General features: G+C 40.8%; 2 gene segments (V, D, J or C); both read left to right on the top strand.

Annotated features, from left to right (window-relative positions):
* Positions 1 to 5,650: 5,650 nt before the first annotated feature.
* On the top strand, positions 5,651 to 7,634 carry LOC311005936 (immunoglobulin lambda constant 1-like). The segment is given in 2 exons: positions 5,651 to 5,690; positions 7,312 to 7,634.
* Positions 7,635 to 13,968: 6,334 nt separating this feature from the next.
* On the top strand, positions 13,969 to 15,034 carry LOC311005935 (immunoglobulin lambda constant 1-like). The segment is given in 2 exons: positions 13,969 to 13,987; positions 14,712 to 15,034.
* The last annotated feature ends 2,053 nt before the right edge of the window (positions 15,035 to 17,087 follow it).

Genomic DNA, 17,087 nt, shown 5'->3' with positions numbered 1-17,087 from the left:
AGTAATTGCATAGTAATGTCAAGAAATAGCCTAGAAATAACAAGTAATTGCATAGTATTGTCAAGAAATAGCCTAGAAATAACAAGTAATTGCATAGTAATGTCAAGAAATAGCCTAGAAATAACAAGTAGTTGCATAGTAATGTCAAGAAATAACAAGTAATTGGATAGTAATGTCAAGAAATAACAAGTAATTGCATAGTAATGTCAAGAAATAGCCTAGAAATAACAAGTAATTGCATAGTAATGTCAAGAAATAACAAGTAATTGGATAGTAATGTCAAGAAATAACAAGTAATTGCATAGTAATGTCAAGAAATAGCCTAGAAATAACAAGTAATTGCATAGTATTGTCAAGAAATAGCCTAGAAATAACAAGTAATTGCATAGTAATGTGAAGAAATAATAAGTAATTGCATAGTAATGTCAAGAAATAACAAGTAACTGCATAGTATTGTCAAGGAATAGCCAACAAATGGCGTAGTGGTTAAAGCGGCCGCCCCATGTAGAGGACTGTAGCGTCCCAGGTTCGAATCCTCCAGACCTTTCCTGCATGTCATTCCCCCTCTCTCTGCCTCCCCCTTTCCTGTCTATCTCACTGTGCTATCAAATAAAGCCAAAAAATATACTAAAAAAAGGGGGGGGAAAAAATAGCCAACAAATAACAAGTAATTGCGTAGTAATGTCAAGAAATGGACAAGTAATTGCATAGTAATGTGAAGAAATAGCCTAGAAATAACGGTCAGTTTCATAATAATGTCAAATCCTTACACAATCAATTGTTATTTCTTGGCAATATTTCTTGACATTACTATTAAATTGACCCCTATTTCTAGACATTATGACGCAATTAATATTTATTTCATGGCTATTTCTTGACATTATCACGTAATTAGCAGCCTGTAAATTAAAGGGTTACCAAAATTTCTTATTGAATTTTCCTCCAAAAACTGTGGGACATGAGCTGCTGAACAACAGAAACCATGCCCTTGTTATCATCAGTCCAAGTTCTCCGTCTATTCTAGTGTGTTGTTTGCATGCTTTGTTAATTCTGGAGTTGCCCCACGTTGTGCTGACGTCACAGTGTCCATGCTGACCTGGGAACAGCTCCAAACTTGACTCCCTCCTGTCTAACAGTGTCTGTGCCGACGTCACCTGTAACCAATCCAATAACATTTAATCCTCGTCTTCAACAATGCACGCAGCGAGATCAACAGTCGGTACAAACAGGACTCATTCTTAGAAACATTTGTTTCTTTGTGACCTGTTCTTCCTTTGTAACCGTGTTTTGAAACATGCTACATAAATGAAGGTTATTTTTTATATTTTTGTGGTCTGAATCTAGTTAATGTTAATGTTTTAAATCTATTATGAGTGTTTTGTACTGTTTTATCCAATTTCTAACGGACCTCACTGTCACTTTTCTCCCGACCACTGTCAAACCTTTATACTGTTTTATATCTTTAATTTTTTACTGGTTGTCCACAATATTATCTTGTCTTAGTATAAAATATCTTGCAAAGAAGTGTTATTATTGGTCATTGTTAGATTAATGGCCAATTTTCCAAGCCATAAAGTTTCTTTTTTCATAGACTCTGTTTTATCATTTTTTTATTTATCTCAAGCAGGGCAACGATGGCGTTGTGAGTGACAATAACAGACAACTTGCCTGTCATTCTGATTTAATACCACGCAACTACTAGCCTATGTCTCAGGAAACTTTTAGTTTTCTTGTTTCTATTGTTATGTGAAAACATTGTGTACCATTAGAGCTGGGTGAGGGTCCTGTATTAATTCAGGAAGGGACAGTGGTGCATTTTATTTTTCAATACGGGATGACCCAGTATTATTATCAGTTTATTCATTATGTTAAATAATGTTTTTGACAATTCTTGTGTAATTACTGTGTTATGTCTGTGTAATTAAGGAAAGTGCACACACATTAAAAAAAAAAATCAACAGGTGCAGGACAAAAATGTAACAGATGTCCACATACTAGCCTACTTGCCAGCCCATAGGGCCCCATTGTGAACCCGGAAATGTTGAGTACCCCAAAGTTTTATGTTAGAAATATATAGTATGGGTCCCCAGTATTCAGAAACTGCCGGATGCTAACTTATATATATTGGGCAATTAGCATAACTGACATAATTAGCATACATTAGCATAATTGCCTATATGGGCAATATTTCAACAAAATTGACTTGGCTGATCTGGGCAATATTGGAGTGGTTTTAGGGGTTATTGATGATGCTGAATCCATTTCTGACATTTTCAAAATTCAAAATGGCTGTCTAAACCGGAAGTGACCAGATTTTAACCGCCAGTGGGCCGATTTTGATGGATTTCAAAATCTGGTCATCGTGCAGCCATTTTGAATTTTGAAAATGTCAGAAATGGATTCAGCATCATCAATAACCCTAAAACCACACTAATATTGCCCAGATCAGCCAAGTCAATTTTGTTGAAATATTGCCCATATAGGCAATTATGCTAATTTATGCTAATTATGTCAGTTATGCTAATTGCCCAATATATATAAGTTAGCATCCGGCAGTTTCTGAATACTGGGGACCCATACTATATATTTATAACATAAAACTTTGGGGTACTCAACATTTCCGGGTACTCATTGTTGGCAAGTAGACTATACTGCTGTTGTTGCTCCCAAAATCTAATATAGATACATACAACGTTTCAACCACCGGGTCTTCTTCAGGTGAATTTATGTGTTAATATAAAATATATACATAGAACAGAAAAATGGACCGGTATCATCAGAGCTCATGACTTGCACCTGAAACTAATAGGCTACCCAACTCATGAAGCAACAAGGTCAATCACTGCTGCCTCAAACCCACACAGTCAGGACCCAAACAAATTTAACTACAAAGAATGTAATATTGTTGACATCCAAGATACTTGATAGAAATCTGATAATCTTAATTTGTAAGAGATATATAAAATATAGATGTATACATGTACAACCATGTCTGTGTAATAACAGCTGCGCTAGTCCGAGCCCAAGGCCACACAGCCTCAGAGCTCTCTGAGGGAGACTGAGGGTGGCTTCTTCTTCTTCTTCAGATCTTGTTGATCAAACAGTAACATACTTGACCTTTGACCTACAGTACTTAACTCGGGGCAACCTCAACCCTGCCTATCCAAAGTTAGTAGCATGAGCCCTCAGGTCCACCATGCCATTATCCTTCATTGCACCTCCTGATTATACTTATTATTACATTATTATACATGTTGTCAATAATGTCATTATAACTGAAATGTTAAGCTACTGATTTCACATCTATTCACACGAGCAACTTAATAAACCTTGAATGTTTAGTGACTCCTTATACTCAGTGTGAATTTGTGTTTAGTGTTTGGTGAGGTGAGTGTCAGCTGTGTGATCACTGGTCTGTGTCAGAGGGAGGTTTTTGTACGACCACAAATCACTGTGTGATCACCCAGGCTCCGTTTATTTTATGTGCACTCTTACAGTAATAAACTGCTGCATCTTCAGTCTGAACTCCACTGATGGTCAAACTGAAGTCAGAGCTGCTTCCACTGCCACTGAATCGAGACGGTGTTGTTGATTCACGTCTGTCTACATATCTTATGATGAGCTTTGGGGTGTGTCCAGATTGCAGTTGATACCAGGAAATGTGATCAACACCATTACTATCTCTATAAACAGCTGGGTTGGTTTTACAGGTGATGGAGACGGTGGATCCTGGAGTATTTGTCACTAGTGGAGGTTGTTGAGTCACCGTCCCCTGAGCACTGCAACCTGCAGACAAAAACAAACCATTCATTAATCAGCAGGAAGAAATGAGAGAAAAGGTAAAACATCGTGTTTGAAACGTTGCTGAGAGACTGAACCTGTAAAACAGCAGCAGGCCAGAGTCCAGATGAGGATGGTGATGAGAGTCATGGTGGTTTCTGCTGAGTCCACTGACAGATCTGAGTCCTGCAGTGTTGAACTCACAGGACTATAAACCTTCTCAGATCTCTGGAGGATCAGCTGACGATGCAAAGCCTCCTCTCTATGGAAATGATTTCTCTGCTCTCAACAGACTGAAGGAGACGTGGGACACAACATCAGGAGAAATGCTGCTTGGATTTACACTAAATATCAGGCTCTGTCCTCATTAACAGGTGCATGGTGCCCCCTGCTGACAATCTGTATCAGTGCTGAACTCACACATCAATTGTTTTAAAATGAACTTGTTTCCAGGTTTATTTTATCATCCTTTACTGCTTCTGTTGGATTTATGATACTGAAACATTCACAATTAAGTTATTGGATCTCAGTTCAGCATTTATCCCTCCAAACTACGTGTCAAACAAAACATATATAAGATATATCCATGCTGCATCTCTTGTGCCTCTGTACCTTTTCCTTAACATTTACAGTAAAACACTGTTTCTATTAATTTTCGAGATAAATAAACATGTTATACCATCATGATTCAAGATTTAGCCACAGATGGCTGCCTCTGTGTTTTGGTGTGCTCTTTTCTGTCTTGTTTTGTGTTTTAATTCAGTTTTCTGCCACTGCTGTGGTGGCTCCTATAGCTTGTGAACATCAGAGCTACACCTGGGGACTTATTTCACTAGAATATTTTAATTTATTTTATTTTATTTCTATTTTTATCCCTACCTTTAACCATTTTTGGTACCTTTATGTTTGTCTGGAAACGATGCTGCTGCTGCTGCTGCTGCTGCTGCTGCTGCTGCTGCTCTCACACACATCTGGATCAAGCTACACATCTCCTCTCTGCACACATTTCTGCAGCTCTCACAGCTCCACTCAGTGTGTTAGTCTGCATGTTGCTTTCTGATGCTGATCCTCTGCATATTCTGCTTCATGTTCATCACTCTCTGATTCATCTGAATCTGGAAATACTGCATTTAATCTTTTAAATAAAACAGTGTGTTATAATAAATCAGTGCCTCTGTGTTTCATTATAAAACTTTAGGAAAAATACTCTCTGGATCATTCCACTATCATACATGATAATATATAACTAATAAAGGAGCTTAACCCTTAGATATGCAGTAAACTGGACATTTTCACTCCAGTTTGAACTGTTGTAATTTCATATTTTCTTCTGCAGCTGTTGCCTCAGATGCTGTTTAACATTTACTACTACTTTTATCTAATTTAAAGTAAGATCATAAAGAGATTAATTAATGAAATAAAAGTCTTAAACTGCATATGGAAAGGTGTCAGTGTGCTTCAGTTGTATTTAGGGTTCATTATGGTTCTGCTTGATGACTCTTGTGTTGTGTTCACTGGACCAGTTCTCAGTCTGTTCACCAGCCCTCTGCAGCTGCAGCAGCTGTTTCACTTCAGTCAAACTCAAGGAGGTTTTTGTATGGCTCTAAATCACCGTGTGAACACTCCACCTCTATGGTAAGACTGACAGTAATAAACTGCTGCATCTTCAGCCTGAACTCCACTGATGGTCAAACTGAAGTCAGAGCTGCTTCCACTGCCACTGAATCGAGACGGTGTTGTTGATTCACGTTGGTCTGCTAATGTTATTAGGAGCTTTGGAGCCTGTCCAGATTTATGTTGATACCAGGACATATTATCACCATAACCAACACCAACAAATCCGTAAACAGCCCGGTTGGTTTTACAGGTGATGGAGACGGTGGATCCTGGAGTATTTGTCACTAGTGGAGGTTGTTGAGTCACCGTCACCTGAGCACTGCAACCTGCAGACAAAAACAAACCATTCATTAATCAGCAGGAAGAAATGAGAGAAAAGGTAAAACATCGTGTTTGAAACGTTGCTGAGAGACTGAACCTGTAAAACAGCAGCAGGCCAGAGTCCAGATGAGGATGGTGATGAGAGTCATGGTGGTTTCTGCTGAGTCCACTGACAGATCTGAGTCCTGCAGTGTTGAACTCACAGGACTATAAACCTTCTCAGATCTCTGGAGGATCAGCTGACGATGCAAAGCCTCCTCTCTATGGAAATGATTTCTCTGCTCTCAACAGACTGAAGGAGACGTGGGACACAACATCAGGAGAAATGCTGCTTGGATTTACACTAAATATCATCACAGTGGAAGAGAAGGAAATAGATTTTACAGGATTGGATTTTGAACATCTGGATTAAAATGGTGTCACTTTTTTGATGCAGTGTTTTTTGACTGGATTTGTCCACAGGGTATAAAGAGAAAAATATATATAACGTATTATTTATTGTATTTATTATTTTATAATGGTTTCTTGATCATATTCTCATATCTGACTTTTTTGAGGAATTATACTTTCTACATCTTTACAGTTTATCAAAAATAATTTCCAAATCATGAATTTATGACAGAAGGAAATCAACAGTTTATCTCTAAACTTACAAAAAATGACTAGAATGATATTATTTTTTATCAGATTTTGTTTTAAATAGTTTTATAAATTGAATAAAGTATTTACCTTTTTCTATAAACATGTTTTATCTGTAAATACAGTGAATAGTCAGTGGGTAGATGCTTGTTCACAGAGTAGGAGGTTTTTGTACGGCCACTTCATGACTTTGTATCACTGTGGTGGACTTTTGGTGGAGGAACCAAACTCGTCGTTGACGGTAAGTACCAGAGATTTTTACACTGTACAACATGTAAAATTTAATAATATTTTATCTAATAAGACTTTGATTGACTTCAGTTATTGAATTTTATTCATAATTTTGTTATTAATAGAAAAAAAATCTGATCTCACCGTCTGATGATTTATTGTCCGCTTCAAAATCTTCGACTGTAAAATGTTTAGTCTTAAAAAAAAAGGAAAAGATCAACGATTTCATTATGTTTTCATTTATCATTTTAAAATAATAACAGAGTTGAACTAAACCCTGATGTGGATTCATGTTGAACACAAACATGATTGTATCAGTGAGAGCAGCTCAGCTTCGTGTTCACGCTTCATTTGTTTTACATGTAGAGAAAAGGAAGTGAAAGAGACAGATGATAAAAGTTTCAACTGTTTTCACACCAGTGAAGATCAAACATATATAAACATATCAATAATCAATAATCAATACCAATCAACCTTTCTAGATGCATTTACACTTGAATCGTGTGTCTGATGCTGAGTGATTCATGAGAGCAACAGTAGAACAAGTTTGTCTGTTTCATCTGATCAAATAGAAGAAGTGACCAGTGTGTCATGTTTCTGTATCATCAAGCCTTCATTCTCCTTCCTTTGTCTTTCCTCTCCCCCTCCCTCCCTCCCTCCCTCCCTCCCTCCCTCCCTCCCTCCCTCCCTCCCTCCCTCTCTCTCCCCCTTTCTCTCCCTCAGTGGGGGTGACACGGCCCACCCTGACCGTCCTCCCCCCCTCCAGAGAGGAGCTGCAGCAGGGCAGTGCCACACTGGCGTGTGTGGCCAGCGGAGGCTTCCCCTCAGCCTGGACGCTGGGCTGGAAGGTGGGGGGCAGCAGCAGCTCCTCGGGGGTGTCACGCAGCCTGGAGGTCCCGGGGAGTGACGGCCGCTACAGCTGGACCAGCACCCTGAGCCTGTCTGCAGACCAGTGGAGGAAGGCGGGCTCAGTGAGCTGTGAGGCCACTCTGAGTGGACAGAGCCCTGTCACTCAAACCCTGGAGCCTGACCGCTGCTCAGAGTAGAGCTGCAGCAACACTTCCTGTCTGGAAACCATGCTGCTGCTGCTGCTGCTGCTGCTGCTGCTGCTGCTGCTCTCACACACATCTGGATCAAGCTACACATCTCCTCTCTGCACACATTTCTGCAGCTCTCACAGCTCCACTCAGTGTGTTAGTCTGCATGTTGCTTTCTGATGCTGATCCTCTGCATATTCTGCTTCATGTTCATCACTCTCTGATTCATCTGAATCTGGAAATACTGCATTTAATCTTTTGAATAAAACAGTGTGTTTTAATAAATCAGTGTCTCTGTGTTTCATTATAAAACTGTAGGGAAAACACTCTCTGGATCATTCCACTATCATACATGATAATATATTTCTAAAAAATTAGCTTAACCCGAATATGGCAAGGTGAAGAGGGCCCGGGCGGGGATTGAACCCACATCTCCCGGGTAAGAGTCATGCGCGCTTGCCAGTCACCCAAAGGGACATCCCCTTGGCCAAGTAGCCAGGGCACATCATCAATTGGAGGCATAGTGACAGGAACCTCAACTGTCACACTTAGATATGCAGTAAACTGGACATTTTCACTCCAGTTTGAACTGTTGTAATTTCATATTTTCTTCTGCAGCTGTTGCTCAGATGCTGTTTAATATCACTCCTTTAGGATTTTATCTAATTTAAAGTAAGAGGTTAAAAAAGATGGGTTTATGAAAGACAACGTCTGAAACTATATATGGAAAGGTGTCATTGGGTGTGTTTCAGTTGTATTTAGGGTTCATTGTGGTTCTGCTTGATGACTCTTGTGTTGTGTTCACTGGACCAGTTCTCAGTCTGTTCACCAGCCCTCTGCAGCTGCAGCAGCTGTTTCACTTCAGTCAAACTCAAGGAGGTTTTTGTACGGCTCTAAATCACCGTGTGAACACCCAGGCACCGTTTATTCTGTGTAGACTCTGACAGTAATAAACTGCTGCATCTTCAGCCTGAACTCCACTGATGGTCAAACTGAAGTCAGAGCTGCTTCCACTGCCACTGAATCGAGACGGTGTTGTTGATTCACGTTGGTCTGCTAATGTTATTAGGAGCTTTGGAGCCTGTCCAGATTTCTGTTGATACCAGAACATAAAATTAACACCATTAACATCTCTGAAAACAGCCTGGTTGGTTTTACAGGTGATGGAGACGGTGGATCCTGGAGTATTTGTCACTAGTGGAGGTTGAGTCACCGTCACCTGAGCACTGCAACCTGCAGACAAAACAAACCATTCATTAATCAGCAGGAAGAAATGAGAGAAAAGGTAAAACATCGTGTTTGAAACGTTGCTGAGAGACTGAACCTGTAAAACAGCAGCAGGCCAGAGTCCAGATGAGGATGGTGATGAGAGTCATGGTGGTTTCTGCTGAGTCCACTGACAGATCTGAGTCCTGCAGTGTTGAACTCACAGGACTATAAACCTTCTCAGATCTCTGGAGGATCAGCTGACGATGCAAAGCCTCCTCTCTATGGAAATGATTTCTCTGCTCTCAACAGACTGAAGGAGACGTGGGACACAACATCAGGAGAAATGCTGCTTGGATTTACACTAAATATCATCACAGTGGAAGAGAAGAAAATAGATTTTACAGGATTGGATTTTGAGCTTCTGGATTAAAATGGTGTCACTTTTTTTGATGCAGTGATTTTTGACTGGATTTGTCCACAGGGTATATAGGGAAAAAAATATTATTTATTATTTATTGTATTTATTATTTTATAATGACTTCTTAATTATATTCTCATATCTGACTTTTGTGAGGATTTCTATTTCCTACATCTTTACAGTTTCTCAAAAATAATTTCCAAATCATGAACTTACTCAGTGTGAGTTATGCAAAATACCTGTGAGGACACCTGTCTTTATGAAACTGAGAGAAGCAGAGGAGGTGGAGCAGGTCTGATCCCCATGTGAACCATAGACTGTAAAAAGAATGGACGTAGCGTCCGTGACGTCACCCATTGGTTTTGGGGAGTCGTTTTTGTGACACAAATATGGCGGCCTGAACAGCGCCATGTTGGATTGGCCGGCCGAGAACCCGCCCACTGGCCTCGAAGCAGCTGTCTCCGGAGCTGCTCGGACCTGTCACTCAACGTTTCCGCTCCCTAATTGGCCAGAGTTTTAACCTAATAATAGTAAAACGGTAGAGTTAAAAAAAAATTCACCCCCCTCAGAGTGTGTGCGGGGGTAGAAACTATCGATAGAGACAAAAAAACGTTCTGACACCAGGCTTTTAACATGTTTATTGAGGATGTAAAATCGGCGATTTTAACATGGGGGTCTATGGGGAATGCTCCCTTCTGACACCAGCCCCCAGCGACAGCCGGGGGCATTGCAGTTTTTTGAACGCGGAAGTGAGCTTCACTTCTCAGACCAACAACTGCCCCCTTGATGTGGACTGATTCAACACGTGTAGTGTCTCAATTGACCCTTCGCCAATTCCTCCCACAAACGGCTATTGTCCAATCCTACGTTAGCAACCGTAACTATAGGCCTGGCAAGCTTTCCGCAGTTGAGTCATTACGTTTGCTTTTGTGGACACATTTTGAGACTAGGACGAAAAACATTTGTTTGTAGAGAAGGATGTTGTTGCTGCTGCTGCTACTACGGCGGCGGCGGCGGCGGCAGCAGCAATATAGAGATGTTCAGATACGAGCAGACTTTTTTTTCGACTTGAGCAAGTGTAAATATGGGGATAACCATATGTTCACCTCCGAAATGACAGCTGTACTTTTAGGGCGTTTACCTGGGCTTTCAGGCGAGGGATCCTCCAGGCAGGGACTGCTTTCACTGACTGATACAGCGGTGGGAGAAAAAAAAACAGCAGCGAAAGCTGTATGTGGTTCACAATCGCCCAAACACTTGCAGTTTGACAACGTTTCATGACCAGTAAGATGACCTAAGTCTTCGTGGGTTGATAGACGGTAAAGTTACCGGTCCTTACTGCTGCTCTGTACATTGTCCAGTCGTGTCGTTGAACAGATGTTTTATCCTCCTGCGCGAGTCACACGTCACTGAAAACTATGAATGATCTTTGTGACTTCTTCTCTCTATTATCTCAGAACAGTTTATCCAGAAATTTGCTGATATTTCCTTTGAAATCGATACCAAATACTGCCAGGAGCATGGCTGGGAGTGAAAGCTTGCCCGGCGTAGCAACAGTAACCAAGGGGGCGGGGCTTACGCGAAGGGTCAATTGGAAATTCATCTTCCTCCTCAGCCTCCGTCTCCTGTGGCGTCCCTCAAGGTCCTATACTCGGCCCACTTCTCTTCTCCATCTACCTGCTTCCACGAGGCCAAATTGTCCCAAATCACAACATTTTTTTCCACTTTTACGCCGACGATACGCAAATCTATCTCTCTGTGGAGCCCAGTAGCTACAACAAACTAGTCGACCTCAACAAATGCCTCACAGATATCAAGTCTTTGATGGCCACAAACTTTCTCCAGTTCAACGAAAACAAAACCAAAGTCATACTATTTGGTCCACAGCACCCAACCCAAAGCATTTCTCCCCATCTTGGCCCATTAGCCCCCTCTATCAAACCATTCCTTCATTTTCAACTCTAATTTCTGTTTCTATTATGTTTCTTTTCTTTTTGCTGCAGTTTTGTACTTTTTGCTTTGTGGTGAAGCATTTTGGATCAATTTCTGCATTGTGTTGAAACTGTTCTACATAAATAAAGTTGAGTTGAGTAGAAACTTCACTCTCTTTGCCGTTTCTTTCTCTGAGAAGCTCCTTCAAGCTGTTGATGGTGATGAAGAGGTGCACACTGCCCTCTGCTGACACTTCGGACTCACAACAACAACATGTTGGTGTGGTCGTGATTCAGATCTTTAATATTTTCAAGATCATGCTTCATCATCTCACTGTACACAACAAACACATGTAACAAAAAGTATTTTATATGTTTTAAACTTTTTTTGTCACTTTTCTCTTGACCGGTGAAGCCTTTAAACTGCTTTAAACTGGTTAAATATCATTCATGTTTTATTGTTCATTCTCAATTCTATCTTGTCATCTAACAAACTTACAAATATGTGTTGTTGTTGATGTTTATTGTTACATTACATTATTGGTAAATATCCCCAGCTATATGAAGTTAACCATAAGATGAACAAACAGTCCTCAAACCTGAAAACATTAAGCTTATTCAAATGTCTAACTTGACTGTAAGTGAACCAAAGTCAAACTGAAAATGTAAGATTTAGGATATAACATGACATATTGTAGCCTCGTAAACCAGCCTCTGCCGGAAATGCATTTCATTTCATTTCTGAGGGAGAGTCTGGCCTCATCCCCACTGTGAGCGTTTGGCCTGAAACCCTCAGAAGGCCGAGCCAATCAGCGTCGCCGCTCAGATTTCTGTGATTGACACAGCACGTTGGCCAATCAGGGACCGACTGGTGCCAAGCCCCGTCACTACACTGCGCGACTCACTCCACGGCGGAGCTATCTAGAAGCAGCCTAAAAACAGCAACAAGGGAAGTTCTTACTACATCCATTACAGCAATTAAACAAGAGCAAGAGTCGGCGCTTGTTGAGTTTCTTGAAGGAAAAGATGTTTTCGCTGTTCTTCCAACTGGATTCGGCAAAAGTTTGATATACCAACTTGCTGATTGGCTGAATCGGTTGTCTGTCAATGCAACTACTCCCGCCCACCCCAAACGCTCACAGTGGGGATGAGGCCAGACTCTCCCTCAGAAATGAAATGAAATGCATTTCCGGGAGAGGCTGGTTTACGAAAAATATTAATATTAAAATATTAATGATATTAAATATTACCCTTGACCTTGTGGATGTTTGAATCAAATTCCATGACAAATAATCTCATAGTTACTGAGACATTTCACTAAAAACCTTCATTTCTTTTTCTGGCTTTGGTCTAGCACGTAAGAAATATACTTGTAAACTAGAAACATATGAGAAAGACAAAAGGTTGTAAATAAACAATCAGTTTGTAATGCAGGAGGTGAAACAGAGTAATTACAGCAAAAGCATTTAATTCACCTAAAAAACAGCATCATTTCATAAACAGTTTGGCTAAACTTAAAAAAAAAATTAAATATTCAGTATAATGTGTGTTTAGTGTTTGGTGAGGTGAGTGTCAGCTGTGTGTTCACTGGTCTGTGTCAGAGTCTCTGCAGTCTGAGGGAGGTTTTTGTACGACCACAAATCACCGTGTGAACACCCAGGCATCATCTCTTCCATGTCGGCTCTTACAGTAATAAACTGCTGCATCTTCAGCCTGAACTCCACTGATGGTCAAACTGAAGTCAGAGCTGCTTCCACTGCCACTGAATCGAGACGGTGTTGTTGATTCACGTTGGTTTACATATTTTATTAGGAGCTTTGGAGCCTGTCCAGATTTATGTTGATACCAGTACATACCCTGATCACCATCATCATATCTGAGAACAGCCGGGTTGGTTTTACAGGTGATGGAGACGGTGGATCCTGGAGTATTTGTCACTAGTGGAGGTTGTTGAGTCACCGTCACCTGAGCACTGCAACCTGCAGACAAAAACAAACCATTCATTAATCAGCAGGAAGAAATGAGAGAAAAGGTAAAACATCGTGTTTGAAACGTTGCTGAGAGACTGAACCTGTAAAACAGCAGCAGGCCAGAGTCCAGATGAGGATGGTGATGAGAGTCATGGTGGTTTCTGCTGAGTCCACTGACAGATCTGAGTCCTGCAGTGTTGAACTCACAGGACTATAAACCTTCTCAGATCTCTGGAGGATCAGCTGACGATGCAAAGCCTCCTCTCTATGGAAATGATTTCTCTGCTCTCAACAGACTGAAGGAGACGTGGGACACAACATCAGGAGAAATGCTGCTTGGATTTACACTAAATATCATCACAGTGGAAGAGAAGGAAATAGATTTTACAGGATTGGATTTTGAACATCTGGATTAAAATGATGTCAATTTTTTGATGCAGTGTTTCTTGACTGGATTTGTCCACAGGGTATATAGGGAAAAAATATAATTCATTATTTTTTGTATTTATTATTTTATAATGGTTTCTTTATTATACTCTCAAATCTGAGGATTTCTACTTTCTACATCTTTACAGTTTATCCAAAATAATTTCCAAATCATGAATTTATGACAGAAGGAAATCAACAGTTTCTCTCTAATCTAACAAAAAATGACTAGAATGAAATTATTTTTTATCAGATTTTGTTTTAAATAGTTTTATAAATTGAATAAAGTATTTACCTTTTTCTATAAACATGTTTTATCTGTAAATACAGTGAATAGTCAGTGGGTAGATGCTTGTTCACAGAGCAGGAGGTTTTTGTACGGCCGCTTCATGACTTTGTATCACTGTGGTACACTTTTGGTGGAGGAACCAAACTCGTCGTTGACGGTAAGTACCAGAGATTTTTACACTGTACAACATGTAAAATGTAGTAATATTTTATCAAATTAGACTTTGATTGACTTCAATTATTGAATTTTTTGGATAATTTTGTTATTAATCAAAAAAATCTGATCTCATCATCTGATGATTTATCGTCTGCTTCAAAATCTTGGACTGTAAAATGTTTAGTCTTCAAAAAAAGAAAAAGATCAAACGTTTCGTAAGTTTTCATTTATCATTTTAAAATAATGACAGAGTTGAACTAAACCCTGATGTGGATTCATGTTGAACACAAACATGATTGTATCAGTGAGAGCAGCTCAGCTTCGTGTTCACGCTTCATTTGTTTTACATGTAGAGAAAAGGAAGTGAAAGAGACAGATGATAAAAGTTTCAACTCTTTTCACACCAGTGAAGATCAAACATATATAAACACATCAAAAATCAATAATCAATACCAATCAACCTTTCTAGATGCATTTACACTTGAATCGTGTGTCTGATGCTGAGTGATTCATGAGAGCAACAGTAGAACAAGTTTGTCTGTTTCATCTGATCAAATAGAAGAAGTGACCAGTGTGTCATGTTTCTGTATCACCAAGCCTTCATTCTCCTTCCTTTGTCTTTTCTCTCCCCCCTCCCTCCCTCCCTCCCTCCCTCCCTCCCTCTCTCTCCCCCTTTCTCTCCTCCAGTGGGGGTGACGCGGCCCACCCTGACCGTCCTCCCCCCCTCCAGAGAGGAGCTGCAGCAGGGCAGTGCCACCCTGGCGTGTGTGGCCAGCGGAGGCTTCCCCTCAGCCTGGACGCTGGGCTGGAAGGTGGGGGGCAGCAGCAGCTCCTCGGGGGTGTCACGCAGCCTGGAGGTCCCGGGGAGTGACGGCCGCTACAGCTGGACCAGCACCCTGAGCCTGTCTGCAGACCAGTGGAGGAAGGCGGGCTCAGTGAGCTGTGAGGCCACTCTGAGTGGACAGAGCCCTGTCACTCAAACCCTGGAGCCTGACCGCTGCTCAGAGTAGAGCTGCAGCAACACTTCCTGTCTGGAAACCATGCTGCTGCTGCTGCTGCTGCTGCTGCTGCTGCTGCTGCTGCTGCTCTGACACACATCTGGATCAAGCTACACATCTCCTCTCTGCACACATTTCTGCAGCTCTCACAGCTCCACTCAGTGTGTTAGTCTGCATGTTGCTTTCTGATGCTGATCCTCTGCATATTCTGCTTCATGTTCATCACTCTCTGATTCATCTGAATCTGGAAATACTGCATTTAATCTTTTGAATAAAACAGTGTGTTATAATGAATCAGTGTCTCTGTGTTTTAATATAAAACTTTAGAAAAAATACTCTCTGGATCATTCCACAGTCATACATGATAATATATTACTAATAAAGGAGCTTAACCCTTAGATATGCAGTAAACTGGACATTTTCACTCCAGTTTGAACTGTTGCAATTTCATACTGCAGCTGTTGCCTCAGATGCTATTGAACATTCACTGCTTTCAGATTTTATCTAATTTAAGGAAGAGCATAAAAAGATGAATTAATGAAATAAATGTCTGAAACTGTATATGGAAAGGTGTCAGTGTGTTTCAGTTGTATTTAGGGTTCATTGTGGTTCTGCTTGATGACTCTTGTGTTGTGTTCACTGGACCAGTTCTCAGTCTGTTCACCAGCCCTCTGCAGCTGCAGCAGCTGTTTCACTTCAGTCAAACTGAAGGAGGTTTTTGTACGGCTCTAAATCACCGTGTGGATGTCAAATCGCTATGGGCGCCCAGACAGTGGTAATCTCCAACGTCTTCAGCCTGAACTCCACTGATGGTCAAAGTGTAGTGAGAACCAGACCTACTGCCACTGAATCGAGACGGAGTTTCTGACAAACTAGTTGATGCACTATAAATCAGGAGTTTTGGAGCCTGTCCAGGTTTCTGAAGGTACCAACTGAGATCACCACCAATGTCTGAACTCCCTGTGGCGCTGATGGTCACAGTCTCTCCAAGACTGACAGACTTGGATTTGTCTGATTGAGTCAGAAAGTTGTTGGCAGAAGACTCTGAAATGAGAAATTGAACATTAATCTGAAAAATAATGGCCTCATTGTAGCAAATTAAGAAAATTTGCTGAATTAGAAATATCAGATAAACATTAAAACCTTCTCACCTTGACTCAGAAAAACCAACACGACCAGCAGAGTTGTTGTTGGCGACATCATCCTGATGCAGTTTTCAGTGTGAGGCCACGAGAACAGTTCAGACTCTCTGTGACAGAAGAACTTAAACTCTGAGGAGCAGTGATGCATATGAGTCATGCAAAATACCTGTGAGGACACCTGTCTTTATGAAACTGAGAGAAGCAGAGGAGGTGGAGCAGGTTTGATCCCCATGTGGACTGATTCAACACATGTAGTGTCTCAACTGGAAATTCATCTTCCTCCTCAGCCTCCGTCTCCTGTGGCGTCCCTCAAGGTCCTATACTCGGCCCACTTCTCTTCTCCATCTACCTGCTTCCACGAGGCCAAATTATTCAAAATCACAGCATTTTCTTTCACCTTTACGCTGACGATACACAAATCTATCTCTCTGTGGAGCCCAATAACTACAACAAACTAGCTGACCTCAACAACTGCCTCACAGATATCAAGTCCTGGATGGCCACAAACTTTCTCCAGCTCAACGAAAACAAAACCAAAGTCATACTATTTGGTCCACAGCACCCAACCCAAAGCATTTCTCCCCATTTTGGACCATTAGCCCCCTCTATCAAACCATTCATTTATTTTCAACTCTAACTTCTTTTTCTATTATGCTTTTTTTGTTTTTGTTGCAGTTTTGTACTTTTTGTTTTGTGGTGAAGCATTTTGGATCAGTTTATGCATTGTGTTTAAACTGTGCTATATGAAATAATTTGAGTTGAGTAGAAACTTCAGACTCTCTTTGCCGTTTCTTTCTCTGAGAAGCTCCTTCAAGCTCTTGATGGTGATGAAGAGGTGCACACTGCCCTCTGCTGACACTTCAGTCTCACAACAACAACATGTTGGTGTGGTCGTGATTCAGATCTTTAACATTTTCAAGATC

Source organism: Trachurus trachurus (assembly GCF_905171665.1).
Source record: "Trachurus trachurus genome assembly, chromosome: 22".
NCBI classification, from domain to species: domain Eukaryota; kingdom Metazoa; phylum Chordata; class Actinopteri; order Carangiformes; family Carangidae; genus Trachurus; species Trachurus trachurus.
This window is presented reverse-complemented; position numbering and strand designations above follow the sequence as displayed.